We start from the raw sequence: 27,120 nt of genomic DNA on the forward strand, positions 1-27,120 counted from the left end.
TAACGCAAAACGCTGAACGCAAACGCTAAACGCTCTATTTTTATATAACTTGTGAACTCACCAACCTTGTGTTGACACTTTTAGTATGTTATTCTCAGGTAGCCGAGGCGGGCGCGCGGTTTAGGAACATGCATTGCTTGAAACATTCTAATTATGAAAAATTTATTTTAAACTATTATCATTGGGTTTTAAGTCGTCCTGCGTGACGTAACATTGTTTGCTATGGTTTTACGCTTCCGCATTTAATTACTCGTAAACGTTTTCATGGTTTTGAAACTTTGTTTTATGGTTTGATTATAACTAATGATTCCGATCCTGTTAGTTCACACCCTCTGGGGGTAAAACTCCGTTAGTGGATGTTGAGGGTGTGACAGATTGGTATCAGAGCCATTGGTTATAGCGAACTAGAAGCTGCATGCATACTAGACTATAACCGCGACGACCCATTAGTTATAATGATACGCACTGCATAGATTAGTGTAGTCTTTGTTATCTTATCTCTTCACCTCTTTCACTCATACGCGCGCGCATACACGGCTTACCTGTAGGAATGTCTTCGCCGCCACCCTCATCCTCATCTGATCCGATGACTCTGCTCACGGGAAGGAACCGCAGATACCTACCGCATCGCCGCCCCGTGTAGTCCCGGAACTCGAAGCTCCCGCACCGAAGAGGTACCGCCTATCCGGAGGCATATACGAAAACGACGTTAGCTGGGATTGGTACCCTAATATGATCAGACGTATGGTCTATCTTGAACAAGTTCCCCCATTACCCCACCCGAACCATCCTGCTTACCCCAACACCCTACCACCCATAACCGAACCTGTAGAGCGAGTTCTCGCAGCTGTCGTTTCTTGCTTGGAGCGTGACGTGGGTTACATGCGCTATACGAGGGCTAACGTTTCCGGACTGTTAAAAGATGGAACCGAGACTAAGGAGGAGATTGCCCGCATGGCAGCGGCAATGAAGGAAATGCAAGAGGCTAGTGATCAACAGATGAAAATTATGAGAAAGATGCAAGCCGAGATGATAAAACTTGCAAGAGCAACTCCAAGTAGCAAGGACCCGAACAGAGATAACTTTAGAGCGTTGCGATGTCTTACAAATGCAAATTGCTCAGAATGCAGCGGAACCTGAGGCAGAGCCTGAGGAGGATCCCGATGAAGATCCCGAGGAGGAACCCGAAGAGGAACCGGAGGATGAACCGGCTGAGAAGGAGGCACACTCAGAGTTGTCCTCAGACGATGACATCTAAGGATGATAACACCTAGATGGCTAGAAGAAACGCTGGACACGGTCGCGGGTAACATCAACTTGACTGCAGCAGAACTCCAAACTCTGCTGAACGACCATGCGGCGGCCGCTCTAGCCGCACATGTCCAGAATCAAGCTGGAGGTCCAAGTGGAACGTGTACCTTCAAGAATTACCTTGACTGCAAGCCCAGTTCGTTTAAGGGCACTGAGGGAGCTAGAGGCTTCCTGCGTTGGGCTGAGAAGGCCGAGTCGGCATTTGAGATGTGTAATTGTCCCCCTGCCAGTAGGGTCAAATTCGCTGCTGAAACACTTGAGGATTCTGCCTCACTTGGTGGAATTCGAACGTGCAGATCCTTGGATTGGAACTGGCTAACGCTATGAACTGGGAGGAGTTCAAGAACATGATGCGAGAGGAGTACTGTCCGAGAGAAGAGATTTCAAAGTTGGAGTCAGAATTTTGGTCGCTGAAGATGGTGGGCTCAGAAATCGAAGCCTACACTACTCGTTCTCACGAGTTAGCGGTGATGTGTCCGCGGATGGTAGATCCGCCGAGTATGAGGATTGAAATGTATATCGATGGGTTAGCACCGCAAATTCAGGGCATGGTGACGTCTTCCAGACCAGCCACGATTCAACAAGCGATCCGATTAGCTCGCAAACTGATGGATCAAGCAGTGACCCAAGGTGCGTTACCACCTAGGGGTTCAACCACTAAAGCCCGTTACAACCCGATTACTGACAACAGCAACAACAACCCGAGTAATGGAAAGAAAAGTTTGACAACACCATATCCTCATCCTCGAACCCCCCACAGCAACAACACTACCGTAAGCCCGAACTCACTCGGGGCTTCAACAATCAGAATCACAACAACAATAACAACGGTAGCGGGCAGGGTTCGAGCGGATATGCTTGGAAATATCCGAAGTGCAATAGGTGCAACTATCATCATGTTGGCCCATGTGACCGTGTCAAGTGTCTGAGATGCGGAAAGATGGGTCACCAGGCAAAGGATTGTAGAGGAGACCAGGCGACAAAGGGTGCTCCTAAACCACCTATGACGACGAAGGGATGTTTCGAATGTGGACAGGAAGGTCATTTCAGGAAAGATTGTCCCAAGCTGAAACAGAACGACAACAATGGAGGTAATGGAATTGGCAGTAGTGGTGGAAGCAATGGCAAAGGAAGAGCTTTTGTAATTGGGTCGGGTCAAGCCCGCAATGATCCGCACGTGGTGACTGGTAAGTTCCCTGTGAACGATTGTTTTGCTTCTGTATTGTTTGACACTGAAGCTGATAGGAGTTTTGTGTCGAAAGCCTTTAGCCAACTCTTAGACTTAACTCCAACTCCGTTAGATGCTAAGTTTCCTGTTGAATTAGCTGACGGTAAGACTATAGTAACGACTCATGTACTTGCGGGATGTAAGTTAAAACTGTCAGGTCATGTCTTTGATATCGATTTTATTCCTTTTTCGCTTAGTAGTTTCGATGTCGTTGTCGGCATGGACTGGTTATCCGAGAACCGATCGGAGATTATATGTCACGACAAGATAGTCCATATTACTACCCCTTTCGGCGAGATCATTTCGATCCGAGGAGAGAGAAGCGGCATGACCACCAGCGTCATTACCCTCATGAAGGCGCAGAAGTATCTACGAAAGGGTCATTAGGCAATTTTGGCGCAGATTGTTGAGAAACCCGCGGAGGAGAAGCGAATTGAAGATATACCAATTGTGCGAGATTTTCCGGAAGTTTTCCCGGAGGATTTGCCTGGACTCCCTCCTGTACGACAAGTCGAATTCCAAATCAAGTTGACCCCCGGTGCAGCCCCCATAGCACGAGCCCCGTATCGGCTCGCACCGGCGGAGCTTCAGGAACTGTCCACTCAGTTGCAAGATTTGTTGGATAAGGGTTTTATCCGACCTAGCTCATCACCATGGGGAGCCCCTGTCTCGTTTGTCCAAAAAAAGGACGGGACTTTCCGCATGTGTATCGACTACCGGGAGTTGAACAAGGTGACGGTCAAGAACCGTTATCCTTTACCCCGAATTGATGATTTGTTTGACCAGCTTCAAGGATCGAGTTACTACTCGAAGATCGATCTGCGATCTGGTTATCACCAACTAAGAGTGCGCGGAGAAGATATCTCAAAGACGGCATTCAGAACACGGTATGGTCACTACGAGTTTTCGGTTATGCCTTTTGGACTAACCAACGCACCAGCCGTATTTATGGATCTCATGAATCGAGTATGCAAGGCGTACCTCGACAAGTTTGTGATTGTTTTCATTGATGATATTCTTGTCTACTCCAAGAACGAAGCTGACCATGAAGAACACTTAAGGGTAATTCTGGAATTATTGAAGAAGGAACAACTGTATGCTAAACTCTCGAAATGTGAGTTTTGGCTTTGCGAGGTTCACTTTTTAGGACATGTGATCAACGAGAATGGTATCCATGTCGATCCCGGTAAGGTAGAGGCCATCACAAACTGGGAAGCACCTAAGACTCCGACTGAGGTGCGGCAATTCCTAGGACTGGCCGGCTACTACCGACGTTCATCGAGGGATTTTCAAAGATTGCTCAACCCCTCACCGCTTTGACTCACAAAGGTACTAAGTACAATTGGGGTGACGCGCAAGAATCCGCTTTTCAACTGTTGAAAACCAAACTCTGTAGCGCCCCTATTCTAGCCCTCCCCGAGGGAACGGAAAATTTTGAGGTACACTGTGACGCATCGATACAAGGTCTCGGTTGTGTGCTGATGCAACTCGAGAAGGTTATAGCTTATGCCTCTCAACAACTACGGGTTCACGAGAAGAACTACACGACCCATGATTTGGAACTCGGAGCTGTGGTGTTTGCCCTTAAGATATGGAGGCATTACTTGTACTGTACCAAGTTTACCATTTACACCGACCACAAGAGTCTCCAACATATCTACGATCAGAAGGAGCTGAACATGCGACAGCGTCGTTGGGTCGAGCTGCTTAAGGATTATGATTGTGCCATCAAGTACCACCCTGGCAAGGCCAATGTAGTGGCCGACGAGCTCAGCAGAAAAGAAACAGATAAACCCAGGCGAGTGCGAGCATTGCAGCTCACGATTCATGCCAACTTACCCGATCAAATTCGCGAGGCGCAACTCGAAGCTTTGAAAGATGATAATCTTCCATCGGAACTCATGCGGGGCATGAACAAGAAACTTGAAACCAGATCGGACGGGGTCCGATATTTTGAGAACCGGATTTTGGTTCCACGGTTCGGAGAGTTGAGAACTCTGGTGATGGACGAAGCCCACAAGTTACGATATTCTATCCACCCTGGCTCAGATAAAATGTATCATGATTTAAAGGCACTTTACTGGTGGCCGAACATGAAAGCCGACATTGCCACCTACGTGAGCAAATGCTTGACTTGCGCCCGAGTCAAAGTAGAATACCAGAAACCATCTGGCCTACTACAACAACCGGAACTTCCAATGTGTGATCGTTGACCGGTTGACTAAGTCTGCACACTTCTTAGCGATTAAGGAATCGGACAAAATGGAAAGATTGACTCGCTTTACATGAAAGAAGTGGTGTCTAGGCACGGAGTGCCTGTCTCAATCATTTCTGATCGAGATTCTCGTTTCACTTCGCACTTTTGGAAGTCGCTACAAAATGCACTAGGCACCCGTCTTGATATGAGCACAGGATACCATCCTCAGACGGATGGGCAAAGTGAACGAACTATTCAGACCCTGGAGGATATGTTGCTTGCATGCGTATTGGATTTCGGAAAAAGTTGGGAACCTCACTTACCTTTGGTAGAGTTTTCGTATAATAACAGCTACCACACAAGTATTAAAGCAGCGCCATTTGAAGCGCTGTACGGACGGAAGTGTCGATCACCACTCTGCTGGGCAAAGGTGGGTGACAGCCAAATCACTGGTCCAGAACTGGTACTCGAAACTTCGGAAAAGATTGTTCAAATCCGAAATCGCATGGCAGCAGCACGAGATCGCCAAAAGAGTTACGCCGACAAGCGCCGAAAGCCTCTCGAATTTCAAGTGAACGACCAAGTATTACTCAAAGTCTCACCTTGGAAAGGTGTGGTTCGCTTTGGGAAGCGAAACAAACTCAACCCACGATATGTTGGTCCTTACCGGATAACTGAGCGTATTGGTCCGGTGGCGTACCGACTGGACCTACCAACGGAACTCAGTGGCGTACACAGTGTTTTTCACGTGTCCAATTTGAAGAAATGCTTATCCGATGAAACCCAAGTAGTCCCTTTGGAGGAACTGTAAGTTGATGAACAGTTACGTTTCATTGAGGAACCAGTCGAGGTTTTGGATTGGGAAACCAAGACTCTCAAGCACAGCAAAATTCCAATCGTTAAGGTTCGTTGGAACTCGAGACGTGGACCGGAGTTCACGTGGGAACGCGAGGATCAAATGAGGAAAAAGTATCCTCACCTTTTTGAAGGGCTGACCAAAACAGAAAACCACGAAACCCGGCAAACCGTCAGAAATCACCGGAGGTATGAATTAAATTTCGGGACGAAATTTCTTTCTACTAGGGGATGATATGACAAACAGAAAAATTTTTCTTACTTTTTCAGACACTCATCACGACTTAACTCAAATTTTCGGGACGAAAATTCTTTAACATGGGAATGATGTGACAATCGTCAATTTCAGGTTAACTCCGTTAACTCAACTCCGTCAATTCAAACTTAAGATCATTGAATCTATAACGCACACCTCATTACATTTAAACTAGGGTTTAAATGACGCTTAACACTTACTACATGTGTAGTCTTTCGGGAATTGCACCGAAACGCAAACGAGTTGACGCAAACAATTGGTGAATAAATGAAAAACGTCAAAACAGTAATTATGTGATAATTATGTGTTAGACTTATGTGTTATGTGATAACATGGTTATAAACGTTAACTCAAAATGTAAACGAGTTAGTTTAAGCTAGTTAAGTAATACTTAGAAGTGGAGGGGCCAAAGTGTAACATAGTATTATTATAAATAATAATAATAAACAAACCCTAACTTATTTTTCTTCCCCCACACATCCCGATCGGACTCCCCCTTGGCTCTCCTTGGCTGCCGTCACTTATACACACACATACAACTAGGATTTCAAGCTTTTGATTGAAGATTAAGGTGCTAGGAAGGTATAATCGACTATCCTATGCATCCTTTATACTTAATTTTGATGATTAATGGGTTAATTGAAAACCCTAGATGGCCGATTCTATGTGTGTATGAAATTAATATGATTGTTGTTGATTTGATGATGATTTGATAACTAGATTGGATATTGTTACATGTTAATTGTTGTGTCTTTGAATTGAGTTCAAACAAAAACCCTAATCATGTATGTAATGTGTAATTTATGTGCATGGATAGTGTTTATGGAGTCTAGAGTGTTATATGAATGCATGATGGTCCATAGATAGTTAATATGTTGAGTTTGGATGCAAACAGTTTCTGGACAGATTGTGTTATTGATGTTTAACTGACTGTAATGAAGTGTAAATGTGAAAATTGGTTGAGATTATTGATACTAAACTAAACTAGGTTGAGTCTAGTTTCTAAAGAATGTAAATTTGCAATTTTTGGACGTGGAAAAGTTAACTTTTATGATTTTACAAAAACGTTGTGCAAAGCTGAGCTGTTAGACCTGCTGTTAGGTTGTTTTGTAAATGTTATATCTCATGAACTACGAGACCAATTGGGTTGGTTCCACTTCTGGAAGTTGACTCATAGAGTTAGGAACCTAACCCAAGTGGTCTTGCATTTATTGGATTTTTCTTTTAACGGGAATTTCAAATAACATTCTGTTGCGCATGAATTTGACTGTTATGAGTTTGTTGTAATGATTTGATGATTGTCAGAAACCTATGTGGAATAAAAATATAATAAATTATGTTCTGGAAACCTAAGACATAAATGCTTTTGTGATGATTTTTGGTAAATTAATTGAGATGCTATGATTGGTGGAATAGTACAATCTTTCAAGTAGGATTTCTGTCTCGGTGGAACTAGCTGCTGAGTTTTGTGAAAATGCATGAATCATGATACTTGCTATATAGTTGTTATGTTTTGACCAAATTGCCCTTGCGGGGAATAATTGCTAATTGATTATCATGATTTTACCAAATTTCCCTCATGGTGAATGATGGCTAGTTAATTGTTATGTGTTGACCAAACTGCCCTTACGGGGAGTAATTGCTAGTGATGTACTTTATGAATACATGACACGTAAATAATTGCTTACACATGTAACGTATCACAAATACATTTGTTAAAGTCACACACAATTCACAAACGAAACACGAAACATGTTATGTGCATAGGTATTATGTTAGAGACTCGATTATATTCCGACACTTAGAAAAATCTCTTTGTTGTTTTAGAATGCTAGAGAGAGTTTTTCTGTGACGCGCATCTTGGTGAATTATTTTGGGAATACTTCGCAAACAGTGAGTTTCACTTTCCCCTTTTAAACTTTTTTAAACGCTTTTCACTTGGGGGAGATAACATACTCCGAAACGCATTTAAGATTTTGTTAATATAGATTATATATCACTTGTAAAGACTAAGTGGCAAACGCAATAACTAAAGTCCTTCGTTCACATCGAACCGTTTAATATTGGACAATAGCGAGTCATTGTTGAGTAGTACTACTGGGTTTGACAAACCCCACCCAACGCTAAACTCGACTGGAGGTCGAGTGGGTGTAATCTTGGCTAAACACATACCATGGTCTGGATGACCTGGTGGCAAGGCAAATGATAAACAGTCAGCTTCGGTGTCGAACACTTAGTGATACTTGTTTTATAAGCTAGCTACCTATAGATATATAATTGACATAACACTATCTGGTAACGCAAAACGCTGTAACGCAAAACGCTGTAACGCAAAACGCTGAACGCAAACGCTAAACGCTCTATTTTTATATAACTTGTGAACTCACCAACCTTGTGTTGACACTTTTAGTATGTTATTCTCAGGTAGCCGAGGCGGGGCGCGCGGTTTAGGAACATGCATTGCTTGAAACATTCTAATTATGAAAAATTTATTTTAAACTATTATCATTGGGTTTTAAGTCGTCTTGCGTGACGTAACATTGTTTGCTATGGTTTTACGCTTCCGCATTTAATTACTCGTAAACGTTTTCATGGTTTTGAAACTTTGTTTTATGGTTTGATTATAACTAATGATTCCGATCCTGTTAGTTCACACCCTCTGGCGGTAAAACTCCGTTAGTGGATTTTGAGGGTGTGACATTATCAGTTAAGCTTCTAAGTTTCATCAAGTGTTTCGTAAAGTTAAGTTGTGTTTAGTTAAAGTAAGTTAGGTCAAGTAGTTAATTATTAAAAATCATTAAAAAAATTATTATTCTTAGGAAGGTCTTGTCTAGAGTTTAGTGATCATAAACGTTTTTACGTGTCCTTGTGTTCGATACTCGGACTTCCTTTGGTCTATACTAGTTTTGACCGGTACACTTGCCGGTTGTGTGTGGATTCATTAGGAATTTTGTTTTAAATTTAAAGCTTAGTTGTGAGTTCCATAAAAATAGCATTCGTTAGACACACATCACGGATCAACCACAAGAAATCACATATATCAAGTAAATGCAAGATATACAAACAAATGATTATGATAATGAGCAGCGTGTATGTTCTTCAGAAGGCATATAAGTCGGAAATGATAAACTTTAGTGTATAACAGGCTATTTACATAGAACACTTATACGCCATATAAGTCTGTTAAACTTAAACGCCGTATATGTTTATTACTTGTACGTTTGTTATTTTCAACAATTTTTAACTTGACAAATTTCACACATACGACCCCTATGAAGTCCAAATTAATGACCTTGAAGAATCTTCTTGAAATTATGACCACAATTTTGGAACAATTTTGATTTAAAACAACCAATTTCACATTTTTGAACTTAATCAAGTCCAATTTAATGTCCTCGACCAACTCATTTGAACATTTAAATCCCAGATTTTGAATATTTTTGTCAAAAATATCCACTGGATTCTGATTCTCCGATATCCAGACCCGAATCACCATTCAACAAAATCGAAAATAAAGTAGAAATGTAAAATCCTTTTGGCTTATGAACGAAAATATGTAATCAAAACAAAATATATCAAAATAAGAACTAATAACAAACAAACAGAAACATATTTTTGTGAGTTAAGCAAGGAATCGTACGATCAATCCGTTCTTCGATCACGGTTTTATATTTTGGCTTTATTATGTCTGATGTTAAGCCTAGTAATTGGTATTGTTGTCCACTTAAACTTTTAAAACAAAAGATTCAGGGATATCACTGAAATGATTAGGGTTCAGCTAAGCACTGAATATCAGAACATTATTAGATTCTAATATTAAATCAGGCTGGATTTGATTTTTACCATGTCACCCCAACTTGACTTGAACCTTAGAACCAGCATACCAAAACATTTAAAATTTTTAATTTGGAAATCATAGACATAGTTTTCCACAACAAGGCATACCCCCTAAGTTTATTTTTGGTGATCTACTGAAATATAAGGCTTGAGTGTGACCGGTTATTAATTATCTGCCATCATCACCAAGACTTTAGTGCTGGAATTCTAACCCATCTTTCAATTTGGCTAGTTAAGTTTATATTACTTATTCCATTACTTATTTGTTTTTAATGCCTACCAATGCACCGATATTAATCATTAGACTTTTATACCTCATTTTACCGATACTTGGAACAAGATGATGAATGTACTATCATTTTTCTTTTATGCTTCAAATCTCATTTTGAGGAGCATTTTTCTATTGTTTTTGAGTTTTACACATTTTTCAATGGTTTTTGCTTTTATACTTTGTTAAATGTTTTTGACTTTTTAAGATTTTCAAATGTTTTTGTATTTTCCCAAACCATTTCCCCTCTAAAATAAAAAAATCAATTAAAGAAAAAAATATTTACAAAGAAATTTGACCTGGTGAACGGTTACTCAAAGGTCGGAATCCATAACCTCGATATCACTCTCTCTCCCACCGCCTATGTTCTTAATACCATTAAGCCCCAACAAATACAAAAATCTGTTTTTATCGAAAGCTTTAGTAAAACGATTAGCTTTTTGTTCGTGTGAATTTTGTCTACGGTAATCAACTTCTTCTTGTAGCAATCACGGATGAAGTGATACCGTATATCAATATGTCTATTTATCTAGTGACTGACCGGGTTCTTAGTTATGGATATAGCAGCAATATTGTCTACAAAAATAGGAGTAGTAAAAAATTTCAAACCGTAGTTGCGCATTTATTGTTTTATCCACAAAACCTAGGAACATCAGCTAGAAGCAACTACATACTCGGCTTCACAAGTGGATAGTGACACAGTCGTCTGCTTCTCACACTGCCATGTCACCAACCTATTACCAAAGAATTGACAGCCTATGGTGGTAGATTTGGCGTTAGGCTTGCAGCTTCCATAGTGAAAATCAGAATACGCTCTCAGCTCAAATACGTCGTCTCAAGGATACCAAAGACCTACCCCTAACAACCCTTAAGATACCATAGTGTCCGCTTCACCAACGTTAGGTGAGAGACCCTTGGACTAGATTGATATCGGGCACACAAACACGTCGGATACATGATGTCTGGCCTTGAAGCAGTGAGGTACATGAGTGAACCAATCATTGAACGATAGATAGTTTCATCAACCTTCTCCCTAGTGGGATCAAGACCAATTCTATGATTTAGCGGGATACAAGTGCTGATTGGGGATGAGTCACTCATATTGAACTTTTCGAGGATAACCTTGACATACTTCGTCTAATGAATGAAGATACCATCAGAAAGTTGTTCGACTTTCAAACCCAAGAAAAATTTAAATTCTCCCATAGCGCTCATTTCAAACTTCAACTTCATAACTTCCTCAAATTCTTTGCATAGAACATCAGTTGTTAACCCAAAATGATGTCGTCCACATATACCTGGACTATCAGCAAATGACCATCTACCTCCTTTGTGAAGACTATACAATCCACGATGCCTCGAACAAAGTTATTGTCTAAAAAGTGTTTAGACAATCTGTCATACCAAGCTCTCGGGGCTTGATGTAAACCATAAAGAGCTTTGTCGAGCGGGTATACCTTGTCTTTGTGAATTGGATCAACAAACCCCAGTGGTTCTCCTACAAAGACTTCTTCACCCAATTTTCCGTTTAGGAAAGCAGACTTAACATCTAACTAGTAGGTCTTCAATCCTTTCCAAGATGCAAAGGCTAAGAAAATCCTGCTAGATTCAAGTCTAGCAACGGGAGCATAGACTTCGTTGTAATCGATTCCCTCCCGTTGGTTGAAACCGAGAACCACAAATAAAGCTTTGTGTTTGACAATTATACCATTTTTGTCCCTTTTGCACTTGAAAACCCACTTGGTATTAATGCATCGTTGGTTATCAGGTAGATCAACAAGTTTCCATACCCCAAGCTTTTCAAATTGCAACAATTCTTCTTGTATCGCATTGACCCAACTCTCTTCAGTCAACGCTTGTTTATATGTCTTCGGTTCAATTTGTCAAATGAAAAATTTGAATGAGAACCAGTTTTGAAGTGGAGAAACTTGAGTATAATAACAACTTAGAATTTGATCAAGTTGACTTCTAGTGCGTACTCCAGAATTCAGATCTCCAATAATATTCTTTTATGGGTGATATGACAGAGTACGCGTAATAACTCAATCCGAAACCACCACATCAGTTTGGAGGTTTGTAACATTCTCATCAATAACCACTTCATCAGAAAGCACATGATCCGAAGTAGTTGTTGGTCGAACCAAGGAATCAATCACATCATTGTGATCTTCATCATCATCATCGCCAAAGGAAGGTGTAGTAGGCATATCATCAACATGGTCATCAACATCATGTTCCGGATGCTCATTAAAGATTGGAACATCTTGTGTAGTAATTTCTTCATTCAACCCTTCACCCAAATGTTGTGGAAATAACAGTGTAGCCATTTCATCAGTGATTTCCTCTTCCGGAAATGAGAAACAACTCCACAAGCTGTCATAGTCAAACATCCATGAATCGCCCTTTCTTTGAATAGGAGTAGCATATCATTGATAGTCAACATGCTGTAATTGCACAACACGGTTGATGCTAGATAAGAATACTCTAAGCAAAGGACTAGCATAACCCACAAAGAAACCATCCACAGACTTAGCGCCAAATTTTCCATCAGGTTCCAAGACAGCACACTGAGATCCGAACTGCTCAAGCCACTTCAATTTCGGCTTTCGTCGATTAACCATCTCGAAATAGGGTTTGCCAAACTTCTTTGCTGTTCTAACACGGTTAAGTGTGTAATAAGCTGAAGCAACATCTTTTGACCAAAAACTCCTAGGTAGTTTCGATCATGTCCTATTCTTTCGTTCAGCCACTCGATTTTGTTGTGGTGTATAGGGAGGACTGAATTCATGAAGTATACCTTGCTCGTTACAATATCGAAGCATTCGGTTGTTCCTGAACTTGATACGATTGTCGCTTCTGATTCTTCGGATTAGCAGATTGTATAACATCACAATCTTCTTAAATAAGATCATCAAGTTGTCGAAGGTCTCATCTTTCGATTCAAGAAACATAACCCACGGGAAGCGTGAGTAATCATCAGTGACCACCAAACCGTAAAGTTCCCCGGTGATACTTTTGACATTCGTGTGACCAAAAAATCCATGTGTACCCTCTCGAAAGGTAAGTTGATTCAATTGAGAGACTTCGTTGGGTGCGACTTTTTCTTTTGTTTACCATTCTTACAACTCAAGCAAGCAATACTCAAATGAAAACCCTTGACCTCTACCCCTTCAACCAGTTGGTTGTGAACAAGATAGTTCATCTTGCGAACATTGATGTGACCCATTCAACGATGCCATAATACCGACTCCTTTTTCAAACGCCTTGGTGACAAAGCACTGTACATTACCTTGAGTCGATGAAGCAACAATCATGTTATGCACATAAAGATCATTCTCCCTTGGTGCCTTCATCAATATCCATTCTTCTGGAAACTCATACCAAGACTTCAGAATCATACAATCTTGACTTGTAAAGTGTGTTGAAAACCCTATGGTAGTGTGTAAGTCTCATAGCGTATAAGACTTATACGCTGCGTATAAGTCTTATACGCTGGTATGATTTATACGAACCTTAACAATGTCTAAATATTGACATTTTAGCTCCTTAAACATATACATATGACATATTCATCCCACAAGACCTAGCATTAGACATAAGAGCTCTAACAGATAAATTAAGGGATTTTGGTATAAAATCATGGTTCAAGAAAGATGGAGGTGTCAGTTAACTATGGTGATGACGGAGGGAAAGTGGTTTTGATTATTATTTGCAATTAGATCCCTCAACATTGGTAAGGAATGCATAAGTGGTTAAAAGTTTAGTTAGGCACTATTTGTGTATTAACTCAAAGTTATTTACAAATTTAACATATAATACTTGATTAATTGTTAAATTAGAGAATTAATTGAAATAAAAAATTACAAGACTTTATTGATTGAATTACCCGAATACGAACCGGGTCTTGTGAGGATTACTAATACACGAAAACAAAAAACCGAAATGTTATAAAATTCGGGCTTAGAGGATTTGGGCTTGGATTCTTTATTGGGCTCGGGTGTGGGCTTATCATTCGGTTTCTTTGAACTCTTCCACGTCAAGGCCCGACCTTAACGTGGTTCTTGGTGAGGGTACCGGCTAGAGTGATGGCATTATGAAGGATTTTCTGGTCACGACGGAATCTTAGATTTGCATAAGCAACCCCGAGATGTACTTATCAATGGGACACTCCAAGGGAGTGACCATAAGCGAGGTGAGGAGGCTCATTTCGTGAAACCGATCACTATAAGTGGTATTATCACCACCTTCCTGCTTCAAGTTCCATAACTCTTCTTTCAACTTCCGGAGTTCATATTTCGGGCAAAACCTTTACAACATTCAAACACAACACAAGATATCAGATAAGCATGCAAATTTATTAATTCAAAGCAAATATTGACACGTTTATATAAAGATCAAGATCAATTACTGAAAACTGACCTAAGCATCATAGATACCTAAGTGAAACATAATCTATCAAAGCACATATCAATCAAACAACAATTCACATAATCAAACATAGAATAACAACCTACTCACTCGAGACCTCTTAAAAGATAATCTTGTTTTATCTAGTGGCTTGGTGAATAAATCTACAAAGTTGTCACTTGTGTCAACTCTTATCATTTTTATTAGACCTTTCTCACTACAATCTCTAATGAAATTTGGCTGATTTCAATGTGCTTGGTCTTTGAGTGTTGGACTGGATTCTTAACTATGAACAAACCAGCAGTATGATCAATAAAAATAGGAGTGTTCATGTAATTCAAACCATAGTCTAGAAGTTGATTTTGAATCTAGAGGACTTGTGCATAGCAGGTAGATGCAACAATGTAATCAGCTTCAGCAGTAGATATTGACACCGTTGTTTACTTCTTGCATTGCCATGACACTAGCCTGTCTCCCAAGAATTGACAACCACCTTATGTAGACTTTCTACTCACGTTGCAACCATCATAATCACTATCAGTGTATGCAAGTAGATCAAAGGCATGTTTCTTAGGATACCATATCTTCAAATCAGGCTTTCCTTTGAAATATCTAAAGATCCTCTTGACAACAATCATATGAGACACTTTTGGACATGATTGAAATCTTGTACACACATACAACAAACATAATGTGTGGCCTTGATGCAGTAAGTACATTAGTGAACCAATCTTAGATCTATACTCATGTTCATCAACAGATTCCCCCTTTTCATCATCTATCATCTTCTCATGAGTGTCCATTGGAGTAGAAGCACTCTTCAAGTCTTGATATTTGAATTTGTTCGGTATGTCTTGCATATATTTTGATTGACAAATGAATATACCATATTTCTTGTGTTGAACTTGCAAACCAAGAAAGAAATTCATTTCTTTCGTTGAGCTCATGTGATACTTGAATTTCATAACTTCCTTAAACTGCAAACACATGTTTTCATTTGTAGACCCAAAGATGATATCATCAACATACACTTGAACCAGAAGCAAATCTTTTCCTCTTCTCTTGTAGAAGAGGGTCTTATTAGTCGCTCCTCAATGGAAACCACTCACAAGCAGGTGGTTTGATAACTCATTATACCAAGCTCTTGGAGCTTGATGTAATCCATATAGATCTTTGTTCAGTTTATAGACTCTATTTGGAAACTCAGCATCCTCAAAACCTGGAAGTTGAGTAACATACATCTCCTCTTCAATCTTTCCATTTAAGAAAGCAGATGGCATCCAATTGAAATACTCTGATGTTCTTAGATGCATCATAGGCTAAAAAGATTCTGATTGCTTCTAGCCTTTCCACTGGAGCAAATACTTCCTCAAAACAATCCCTTCCTGTTGTAAGCATCATAGTGTAACTAGTCTTGCTTTGTTCTTCATTGCTATTCCTTTTTCATCCTTTTATTTCTGAAAAAAACCCATTTGGTACCTATTGCAAACTTTCCTCTTGGCTGATCTACAAGTTCCCAAACATGCAAATTTCTGAACTGAGTCAACTCCCCTTGCATTGCTTCCACCCATCTATTTTTAAGGCTTGAACAATGTTTTTGGGTTCAATTTTGGATAGAAAGCAGGAGTACACAAAAATGTTTGCAGATTCATATGCACTTCTAGTAGCTCTTTCATGTAGGTCACAAATTATGTTTTCAGTTGGATGATTTCTTTCCACAAAGGAAGTTTGGATGATTTGATTTGAAGTAATTTTTGAATCTAGATTTGTATCACTGAGATCAGGTTCCTCAATGACCAATTCTGATGTTGTATTGTTCATATACGCTTCTTCTTCAACATCGTGTTGTGATGTTGAAGCAGTGTCATTTCCAATGTTCAAATTTTGAAAAAAAATTTCAGAGTTGATTGTCTGTCATCTTGGTCTTGATCATGTTGACTATCAGGTTGCTCATCATTCATGACAAGATTTTCTTGATCTTGTGGCTGGTCATGATTAACATTTTGCTCATCTTCTGATTCAGTGTCAAAGGCATTCTTATCAAAAGGAAACTTTGTGTTCTTGTCAGCAACCTTGGACCACAATTTATCCAAATAAACCTTGATCTCTCTGAACTTTCTTCATGGAAACTTGTTCTATACAAAGCTTCATCATAATCTTCATGATATATCTTGAAAGATTGATTAACTTTTTAAGATCAAGGAGCCATGAAGCTCCATCTACAATGTTTAATTGATTTTCATTAAATATCACATCAGAAGATTCAATCACAATCTTTTAGTGCACGTTTTTGTCGTCTCGAGTCTTTGTAACTTATCGGTTGTAATTTATTATTATTATAATGTTAAGGGTATTTATGGAAAAAAAGTTAGTTCGTTATGTATCGGCTAATTCGTTAAGGATGTTTTACGAATGGACTGTAATTCGTTATGTATGTTCCCATTTGCCATGGAATGTTGATGAATGGGGGTATAACGAATCAGCTGATTCGTTATGCTTTCCTTATTTGGTTTGTAAGTTAAAGAACTGGAGCCAATTCATTAGGAGATGTGTAACGAATTGGTCTTCTTCTATTTAAGGGTTGTTCAAGATCAAATTTAAGTTTTCAGATAATTATATTGAACCTCTGTCCGTACTCTCTCTCACTCAATTCTTCACTAACGTATTATAATATTAGACCTATTACAATTACGAATATATATTATACATAATCAAGAACATATCATAAGCTAGATCCTAAGCTAATCTATCTAATACGTAATGGATTGATTAGATCTATAAGATATATGGTAATTTCAAGTGGCTTCAGAGCTTTCAGGTTGTTAAATTGCTCTTGGTTAAGTGCTATTAATATGTAATTAAAGCTTATTTGGTAAGTTTTGATTTGATTAAGTTGTTATTGAATTGTGGTTGAATTAGCAATTGAATTTGTTAATTATGGATTGATTTTGGATTGGATGGTGTTCGGAAAGGTTTGTGTGGAATTGATTGTGGTTTTGTGGTTGATTGAGGTAGTTTTGGTTTGGATCTGAATACGTATGGAACAGGGAATGGTTTATGTGAAAATTGATAATCGTTTGGTTGTTTAATGTATACGGGATTAGTGTGGTTGTGTTCGTGGATTGTTTACGAGTATTTTGAGCTTTGATTTGGCCAAATTGGTGCCAAATTGAGGTTGTATTACATAATCTAAGTTTGGGTTTTGATAAATTTTGAATCTGGTAAATTTCCAGATTTTTGGAAATTTGTTTGAAGATTTTAATATGATCTTGATTCGCTGTGTTCAATTCGTTAATCACATGTCTTAATTCGTTATCGGTCCTCAATAGATTCGTGCCACGTGGAAAGTTTGTTACAAGTGAATAACAACCTAGGTCGTTATTCACTGTAGCTGATTCGGGCTTACTTTAGTCAATGTGTTCACTGATTCATTACACTTTCAACACTGGGTCGTTATCAATTTGTCTATTGATTCGTTCAGTGTTTCGTCATTCTAATTAGTTAGTAATTCGTCATTGATTCGTTATGTTGATTTGTTACTGATTTGTCAATAATTCGTTCCTTTAATTCGTTCCCAGTTCGTCAGAATACTGTTCCTGATTCGTCATTCAGACCTCACTTGGTTCGTTAAAGTTACTATTCTCAATTCGTCATCCTTACTTCACTTAGTTAATTAAGTTTACTTGTTCTGATTCATTATCTCAATTCATTACAGAAGTTTCAATTCTAACCCTAAAGTTTGAATTTTGTTAAATTTGAACCTTTTTTTTAAAAAAATGGCTGGTTATTATGCATTGGCATCTCAGAGCGTACTTATGCAACAAATGTTACACCTTGTTGCGGAAATTGGATCTCATTTGAAATGTCCTCGTTTGATGAAATTCAGTGATTTTGCCAAATGGAAACCATGTTTTCGTGCACATCTTGGTTCTGTTCATCCTGACAGTTTTCGTTGTCTATATGAAGTTTATACTATTCCGATGCTTGTTAATGAAACAACGTGTTTTACTCCAAAAGGTTTTTTCTCAATACTCACAAGAGGAAAAGAAAGAGTTAGAGATTGAGACCAAAGCTTACTCAACTCTGACTAGGACATTACCCGATAACATATTTCATCAAGTTGGAAGTATTAAGATATGTGCTTCATTATTCCAACACATTAAGATGAGAAGCATGGGAAAAACAGAAAAAACAGAAAGTGATGTTGAAGTTTCAATTTCGAAACTTTAATTTAGTAAAAGGTGAAACTGTTGAAGAGATGCTTACTCATTTTAATCATCTGATAGTAGAAATGTTAAAATTGAAGATGGAACCCACTGAATCTGACGAAATCATATTCAATATTTCTCATGTTCTTGAAAGAAAACAATTATTTTAAGAATGAAGACCTAACTACTTCATAATTTATGCAAAAAGTGGAAGCTAAAGAATATGACTTGAAGTTTCAGAAGTCGTCGAAGAAATTCAAGATCCATCTTTTTATGGAGGAAATATGCCTTTATGCAGCACTACAGCTCCGATCACTGCATTTCTCACTCAAAATGCAAACGTGGGATCACCAACTTATAGTGATCCAAATGTATGCTTTATGGATTATGGATGCACTGATAAATCCGGTGGGTCTTCTTCTACAAACAACTTCACTGCACCACCAAACGTGAACATGAAAGAAGCTGAGTAGAACTTCTCATTTCTGTGTGCTTTTATGACATCATATGAGAATCTAGTGGGTAGCAAGAATGCCACGAGTGAGTTAACTGATGTAGATTATGATCAAATAGATCCATATGATTTGGAACTTAGGGATAGTAAGTGGAACATTGCAATGATTGTGTTCAAAGTGAAGAAATTCATGCAAAGAACTTTTAAAGATCTACCATCTTTGAACAAGAGAGTTGGGTTTGATAAGTTGAAAGTCAAGTGCTATAACTGTCAAGAATTTGGTCATTTGACCAAAGAGTGTGATAGGCCAAAGAGAGAGTATAATGGACCGCGAAGTCAAGATAAAAGTACTGTGAAAAAGGGTAATGATGCTGATAAACTTCGGGTGGTAAACCTTCTGATTTGGGATCACAAGTTCTTCTTTCTGCTGCTGATGGGACTGATTGGACCCAAAGATTGTTGTGCAACGCTAATCAAGATAACTTGGCAATGATCGAGATGAATGAAAGATTTCAAGACGCAAATGGGAATGAGCTGTCATCTGACAATGAAACGGAATCAGATTCTGATGATTCGTGTCATATGCAACCAATTTCTTTCGCTTGCATGGCAAAGATTGACGAGGTTAGTTCTTATTCCTCTTATTCTGTTAAATTATCTACAAATGTGCCTCGTGGTGATTGAGAGAGTGTTAAGACAAGATTAAATTCACTAAAAGAGCATAATGACTTATTGGTAAAACAAATTGCTTCAATTAAGGATACATATAGACAATCACTAGAATAAAAAATGAGATCTAGGGAGAAAATAGAAGCATTTTCTGTTAGCCACCATGATTTGAAAGCTGAATTGTCTGTCAAAATGATAATTAATGATCAACAATTTCAAGAGATTTTGAAACATCGAACTACGATAACAGAACTTGAAAATGAGGTTCTTGATTTGAAAAGTAAGTTGGGCAAGTTTCGAAACTCTTCGTTTTTGCTAAATGAAATCATTGAAGTAACTGGTAAGCAAAAATATTCTAAGAAAGGTGTAGGTTTTGTTGAAGTACCACAACCTTTTCATAATGATTATACTGCAAATCCTTTTTCGGTAAAAGAGGAAACTTTGTTAATGAACCTGGTGCTGAGACAAAACCAAAAGTGGTTAAAAATGACAATTTAACTGCCCAATCTTCATTACAAAAACCTTAGGGGGTGTTTGGTAGAGGGATTTGATTGGGGAGAAATGGAATTAGAAATATTTCTTTTGTTTGTTTTCCACTTTTCATTTCTATTTCTCTAAAACTAGAGAATTCCATTTCTCTTTAAAACAAAGAGAAATCCATTTCTCAGCAGCCTCCTCATAGCATGTCACCACCTCGTCTCCGGCAACCACCTCGTCTCCGGCCACCACCCCGTCTCCGGCCACCACCTCGTCTCCGGCCGCCACCATCGTCTCCAAGTCTACAACCGCCACCTCGTCTCCAAGTCTGCAACCACCACCCCCGTCTCCGCCGTTCGCAGTGGTGAACACAGAGATGGTAACCGGTTGTAGGTTGCAGGTGGTACGGGTGAACGGAGATTAGGGTTTCAAGTGGTGGTTCGTGGTAGGTTAGGGTTTTCAGATGGTCGGGTGATTGTGGTCGCAGGTGGGTGACAGTGGTGGTGGAAATTGGCGGTGGTCGCAGGTGGCTTCTGATTATCATCATCATCATCGCCACCACAACCACCACCACAAAATCTCCAAAGAGGCAGTGATGACAGATCTGAGCCTCCTTTTTCTATATCTTATGTTCCAAAAATTTGAATCTTTTTAATTTCTTGTGTACTGTGGTTGAAGAAGGGGATTTGGTGGCGGCAGCCGGTGGTGGTTGGCTGTGGTTGATGAAAGGGCTGTGGTGGTGGTGCTGGTGGTGTGGGGCTGTGGTGGTGGGGCTGGTGGTGGTGGTGGGGCTGTGGTGGTGGTGCTGTGGTGGTGGGGCTGTGGTGGTGGGGCTGCGGTGGTGAGTGGTGTCTGGTTGGGTGGAGGTGGGGTTGGGTATGGTAGAGTTCTCTGTTTATTTTCTCGTGTACCAAACAAGAGAAATGATTCTCATTCTCCATACCAATTCTCTTTCTCTACAATTCCATTTCCATTTCTATTTTCTCTCCTTTCCATTCTCTGTACCAAACACCCCCTTATATTCAAAGCACAAAGTCTTTGTTAAAAATGTTGAGAAGGTAATCACTGAGGATGTATTTGAACCTGCAGCTGTACACAAAAACCAGGACATTCCACGTTCAAATCACATTCTGTGGGAGCCTCATGAATTTGAAGTGGCTGTGTATGATTCAAATACGTCTCATGTGAAAAAGGAGAAACCGGTTAAGGTTAAAGCCAAGAAATCTGAAAAACCAAAGATTTCTGATGATGATTTGATGCGTTTTATCAATCTTGTTGCTTCTAAACCATCTATTAGTTGAGTGTTTAAGTTGAAAGGGATTAGCAAAGTTTTCTATGAGAAAGGCATCCAGCTTAATCTAATCAAACCTGAATTGATTGAAAGTGTCTTTCAAAATGAAAATTCTAAGATACAAGATCTTAAACATAAGTTAGTGAACTCCAAGACGTCAAATGTAACAGATCCTTTGATAAAAGCTAAACAATTGTTAAAATCTGCTAAGAACGTTCAGATTGTTAAATCTAATGGAACTGACACGTTACACAGCTTTTCAAACTGTTCAAATATTGATTTCTACATGAAAAGGAAATCTGTGACATTTGATGATTTGGACAAAGGTCCCATTGCTGGTGTCTTTCATCATCCTTTAGTTGCACAAGTTTATGCTAAAACACAACATGAGCGTGTTGACATGAGAACGTGTTTAATATGTGGTGAACAAGGTCATGTAGTCAGGAATTGTGGAATGAAGAAATCACAAAATCTTCACACATTTATCAAGGAACAATCTATACCCGTTCCTATGATTAAGGAGATTTGAAAAGACCGATGTCTTTCGATGATGAAATCCATATCATGTTTTCTGATGTGAATCCTTGAAAGGTGGTTCATGTTAATGAAAATTCAAGTAGTTTAAAGCCCAAGTTCGTTCCAACAGAACCTATTTGTATAAATTTGAATACAAATGTAGTTCAAGATGCATACTTCAGACGAAGTCGAAATGACCTATGACTTATTCACAAGCGGCTAAACCATATTTGAATTCACTAAACATTGAAACTTCAAGTGAAACTCAAGAGGTGCATAAGACTGAGGCCTGAGCTGCCTTTTTAAACTGATCATTTTTCATTCATGTGCAGAGTTCATCCCAGACTGTTTATGGTGAAATTGGATAATTGATAGTGGATGCTCTTGTCATATTACCGGAAACATTAACCTCTTAACAAATGTCAAGAATATACAAGGAGTGTATGTAGCATTTGCGGGTAATTCGGGTGGATTGATTACAAAAGAAGGTGATGTGTCAAATGGGCGTATCACATTTGAGAAGGTTAATTATTGTGACAAAGTTGATCATAACTTGTTGAGTATGTCACAAATTTGTGATAAGAAATACACAACCGTATTTAATAATAAGGAGTGCATAATACAGAAAGCGGGATATGCCATTCCTGAGAATACGGTAGTTATGCGATCTCCACGATCAAACGATATTTATGTGTTAAACATGACTTCTAAGGTATTTACTTCTTTCGAAAAGTGTTTTGTTTCCAAGGCAACATAAAAAGACACAATTATGTGGCGTAGAAGGATGGGCTATATTCATGTGAGGAAAATGAATTATTTAATGGCCAATGATCTGGTTGATGGGGTTTCGTTGAAACATTTTAAGTTAACTGACCACTATGTTTCTTGTAAAAAGAGCTAACAGAAGAAGAAGTCACACCCATCTAAGTTAATCAATACCATTGCTACTCCACTGGAACGACTTCGTATTGATTTGTTTGGTCCTATGAATTGTGCGAGTATTGCTGGTGAGTGGTATTGTCTAGTTGTCACATATGATTATTCAAGATATTCTTTGAGTTCAAAAGATCAAACACCTATTCTGGCTCAAAATCTGATCACGAAGATCGAATCACTATACAAACTGAAAGTGATACGCATTTGAAGTGATAATGGTACGGAGTTTAAGAAAAATATTTTGGATTCATTTTGTATTCCGAAAGGGATTCATCGAGAATACAGTGCTCCTTATGTACCTCAACAAAATGGTGTTGCCAAAAGAAAGAATAGAACATTGATTGAAGCGGCACGAACAATGCTAGCCGGTTCTAAGCTTCCAGTTCAGTTTTTGAACGAGGCTGTGAATACTGCCTGCTACACGCTTAATCGTGTTTTGACTGTGAAGAAGCTTCAAAATACGAGCTATGAACTTCTTAACAAGAGAAATCCTAATTTAAAGTATTTGGAACCTTTCGGGTGTCCTTGTACTATGTTGAAGAAAGATGCGGGAAAATTTGAAGAAAAATCAATTGAGGGTTATTTCTTAGGTTACGCATCACCTAAGAAACGTGTATTTAACTTTACTTCTGGCTGTGAAGAGGAGTGGTACCATGTTGATTGTCAAAGATATACCACACCTACCCAAGATAAAGGACCTGATTGGATGTTCGATTATGAGAGTTTATTTAACTCATTAACTAAAATACTTGATCAACCAAATGAAGATTTGGTGCGTGCTTATTTCGAAGATCAATACTTACCTCCAAGATTTTCTATTACTGTTTATGTTGATGCTTCACAAGATGATCTTCCTGATACATCCGATGTGATTTCTATCTCATCTGATGATGGTCATTTATTTTATTCTTCCTCAGCTCCACTTCCTGGAACACATGAGATTAGTGAATCGTCTCATGATGCTGAGGAAAATCTAACTAATTTATCTGACAATGTTGTTGTGCCTGAGAATCCAACTCTTCAGATTCATTCGAATCATCCACAGGACAACATTATTGGTGATCTTGATGTAGGTGTGCAAACACGTCATCGAGTTGCTACTTCTAATGATTTTAACATATTGCGTGCGTATGCCGATATGCATTCCTCGGGATCATGAATCTCGCGAAATACACTTGCTTCCTATCTCAAGTAGAACCAACAAATGTTCGTATGGCTCTTGCTGATCCATCTTAGGTAGAAGTAATGCAAGAAGAAATGCAACGGTTTAATCAACTGGGTGTTTGGGATCTTATTGATAAACCGGTTACAATCAAGAAACCAATTCCTACAAAGTGGGTATTTAAGTGCAAGAAGGACGATCGAGGGGTGATTGTAAGAAACAAAGCATGATTGGATTTTAAAGGTTTTCATCAGCAAGGAGGCATAGATTACACGGAAGTATATGCTTCAGTTGCTCGCTTGAAGGCTATATGAATATTCTTGGCCTATGCCGCTTTTAAAAACATTAATGTTATCAAATGGATGTCAAAAGCGCGTTTCTTAATGGGGAATTACATGAAGAAGTGTTTGTTTTGCAGCCTCCTAGTTTTGAAGATCCAGATTATCCAGACCGTGTTTACCGATTGAACAAGGCCCTATATGGTTTACTCCAGGCCCCGAGAGCTTGGTACGACACACTTTTTGACCATCTTACCGATAAGGGCTTCAAGCGAGGAACTGTGGATTGTACTCTATTTTACAAGAACATTGGTGATGATCTGCTCCTTATACAAATATATGTCGATGAAATTATATTTGGTTAAACAAATGACAAGTTATGTAAGGAATTTGAGAAGTCAATGTAGACGAAGTTTGAAATGAGCTCGATGGGGGAGATGAATTTCTTCTTAGGGTTGCAGGTTCATTAGTCTGAAACGGTGGAATCTTCATCCATCAGACGATGTACGTGAACGATGTCTTGAGCCTATTTAAGATAACAGCCAAAAAAATCCCTTCAAGGCCTCTTCCCGTGGGTCACAATTTGTCACCAGAAGAATTGGAGAATACCGTCGATCCTACCCTTTACTGAGCAATGATTGTTTCATTAATGTAATTAATTGCGTCTCGTCCTAATGTAATGTTTGCTGTTTGTTTGTGTGCTACGTACCAATCGAGTCCCGAGTGACTCATCTAGTGGTGGTTAAACGTATACTTCACTATCTGAGGGGTAATCCTGACATCGCGTTATGGTATCCCAAGGACGATAGCTTTGAACTCTCCGCGTTTTCCAATTCTGATTAAGGAGTATGCAAGATCAATTTCAAATCAACTACGGTGGGTTGTCAATTTTTAGGAATCCGACCTGTTTCCTGTCAGTGTAAGAAGCAGGCAACGGTCTCCACTTCAACCGCTGAGGCAGAACACGTGACAGGCTCGAGTTGCTGTTCATAGGTTCTACGGATCCAAGAGCATCTGTGCGACTATGGTTTGAAGTTTCTTACTACTCCAATTTTAATTGATAACTCTGCTACTATAAGTATCATCAAAAATCCTGTGCAACATTTAAAAACCAAACATACTAAGATTCGATACCATTTCATTCGAGATTGTTTTGAAAAGAAATTAGTTGATACTAAAAAAGTGAACACGGATTTTCAACGCGCTGACCTGTTTACCAAGGCATTTGACAAAACTCGTTTTAACTTTTTACTTGGCTTAAATGGGTTGAAAACACTTTCAAACGTCCTTAAGCAAGGATAATTATCGTTCCTTGTAGTTTGGTTATATTTTCTTTTATGTTTTGGGTTTTGGAGGTGAAAATTGAAAAATACAAAAATATTGTTATTCTGTTTGTGTAGAGAAAAACCAAAAACATTAAATTTTTTTTGAAAAATACAAAAATATTGTGATTTTTTGTTTAAAATATTTTGGAAAATCCAATAACATTGAAAATTTGAAAAAGCAAAAAGATTGTTGTTTTTGTTTCTATAGAAAAAATTCTGAAAAGACAAAAAGATTGTGTTTTTGCATATCAGAGAAAAACCAAAAATATTTTTGCACTATTTCGCTTAAAATTATTTCAATTACTCATATTTGAAGGAAATATACGTGTATATGTTTGGTCCTAATATATCTACTTGTAGAAGTTCGGGATAGCCATTTACCTGATAAATGAAAGTAGTTGGGGCGACTGTTGTGCGGTTTTTACTTAATTTTCTCGCTGAAAATTATGTCGGTTATTTAAGTTTGTGGAACATGCTTGCATGTTTTGGTCCTATAATCTACTTGTAGATTTATAGGATAGCCATTAATCTATAGACTAAAAGTGACTTGGGCGATTGAATTTATTTTTAAGCTCCTAAAAATGAGCTTTGAAGCAAAAAGAGAAAATGATAGTACATTGATCATCTGGTCCCATATCCAGAAAGAAATAAGCTTAAAAGGCTGAGTGTTTAATTGAATTGGTGCATTGGTAGGTATTAAACAAGCTTTTAGAGTAAAGTATGTGATATAAACATGAAGAAATGCGAAATTGAAAGAGGTGTTAGTGTGTACAAAAATCTCGGTAATGATGGCAGAAATGTAATAGCATGTCATACTCAAGCCTTATAATTGTTTGATCACCAAAAGTAATAATAAAGCAAATAAAAAGCATTCGGATTATGGACACTGTGAGTCTTTTTGTGGCTTAATCATTTGGGTATTCATATGCATGAATATTTCAAACGCTTTAAAAGCAAACCCAAAGTCATTAAACTTGATCAATGTTGTACATTGTAAAAATTTAAACTACTGACTTGATCAAAGCTGTTAGTCATACATTTGTTCCTCCATTTTGCGCGTCTCAATACTAGTAAGAAACGGATCCCATGGGATACAATGTATGTAAGCCTACTGTTGGACTCATGCATACTCACTCACAGTAAAGGAATCTTAGTGCATTGCTCAAAAATATCTATAAAATTCAAAATCTTGATCGACAATGTAATGGTTTAAGTCAAGTTGGTTTGATATGCTACAAATCAAATTAAGCTTGAAAAGATATTGGAGGCTGATAGTTTCTGATATTCTGTGCTCTAATTGAACATTTAATCATATCACAAAAAAGCTTGAAAGTTTGTTATAAGATTTAAGTAGACAACAATATCAATGACCGACTTAACACCAATCATAATAACGCTGAAATATAAAACTGTGATGGAAGGAAAATTTCGTCAACATGATTCTC

This window comes from Bidens hawaiensis, unplaced genomic scaffold, assembly GCF_021521415.1.
Source record: "Bidens hawaiensis isolate Kalapana, Puna unplaced genomic scaffold, B.hawaiensis_p1.1 tig00001088_1, whole genome shotgun sequence".
Lineage (NCBI taxonomy): Eukaryota > Viridiplantae > Streptophyta > Magnoliopsida > Asterales > Asteraceae > Bidens > Bidens hawaiensis.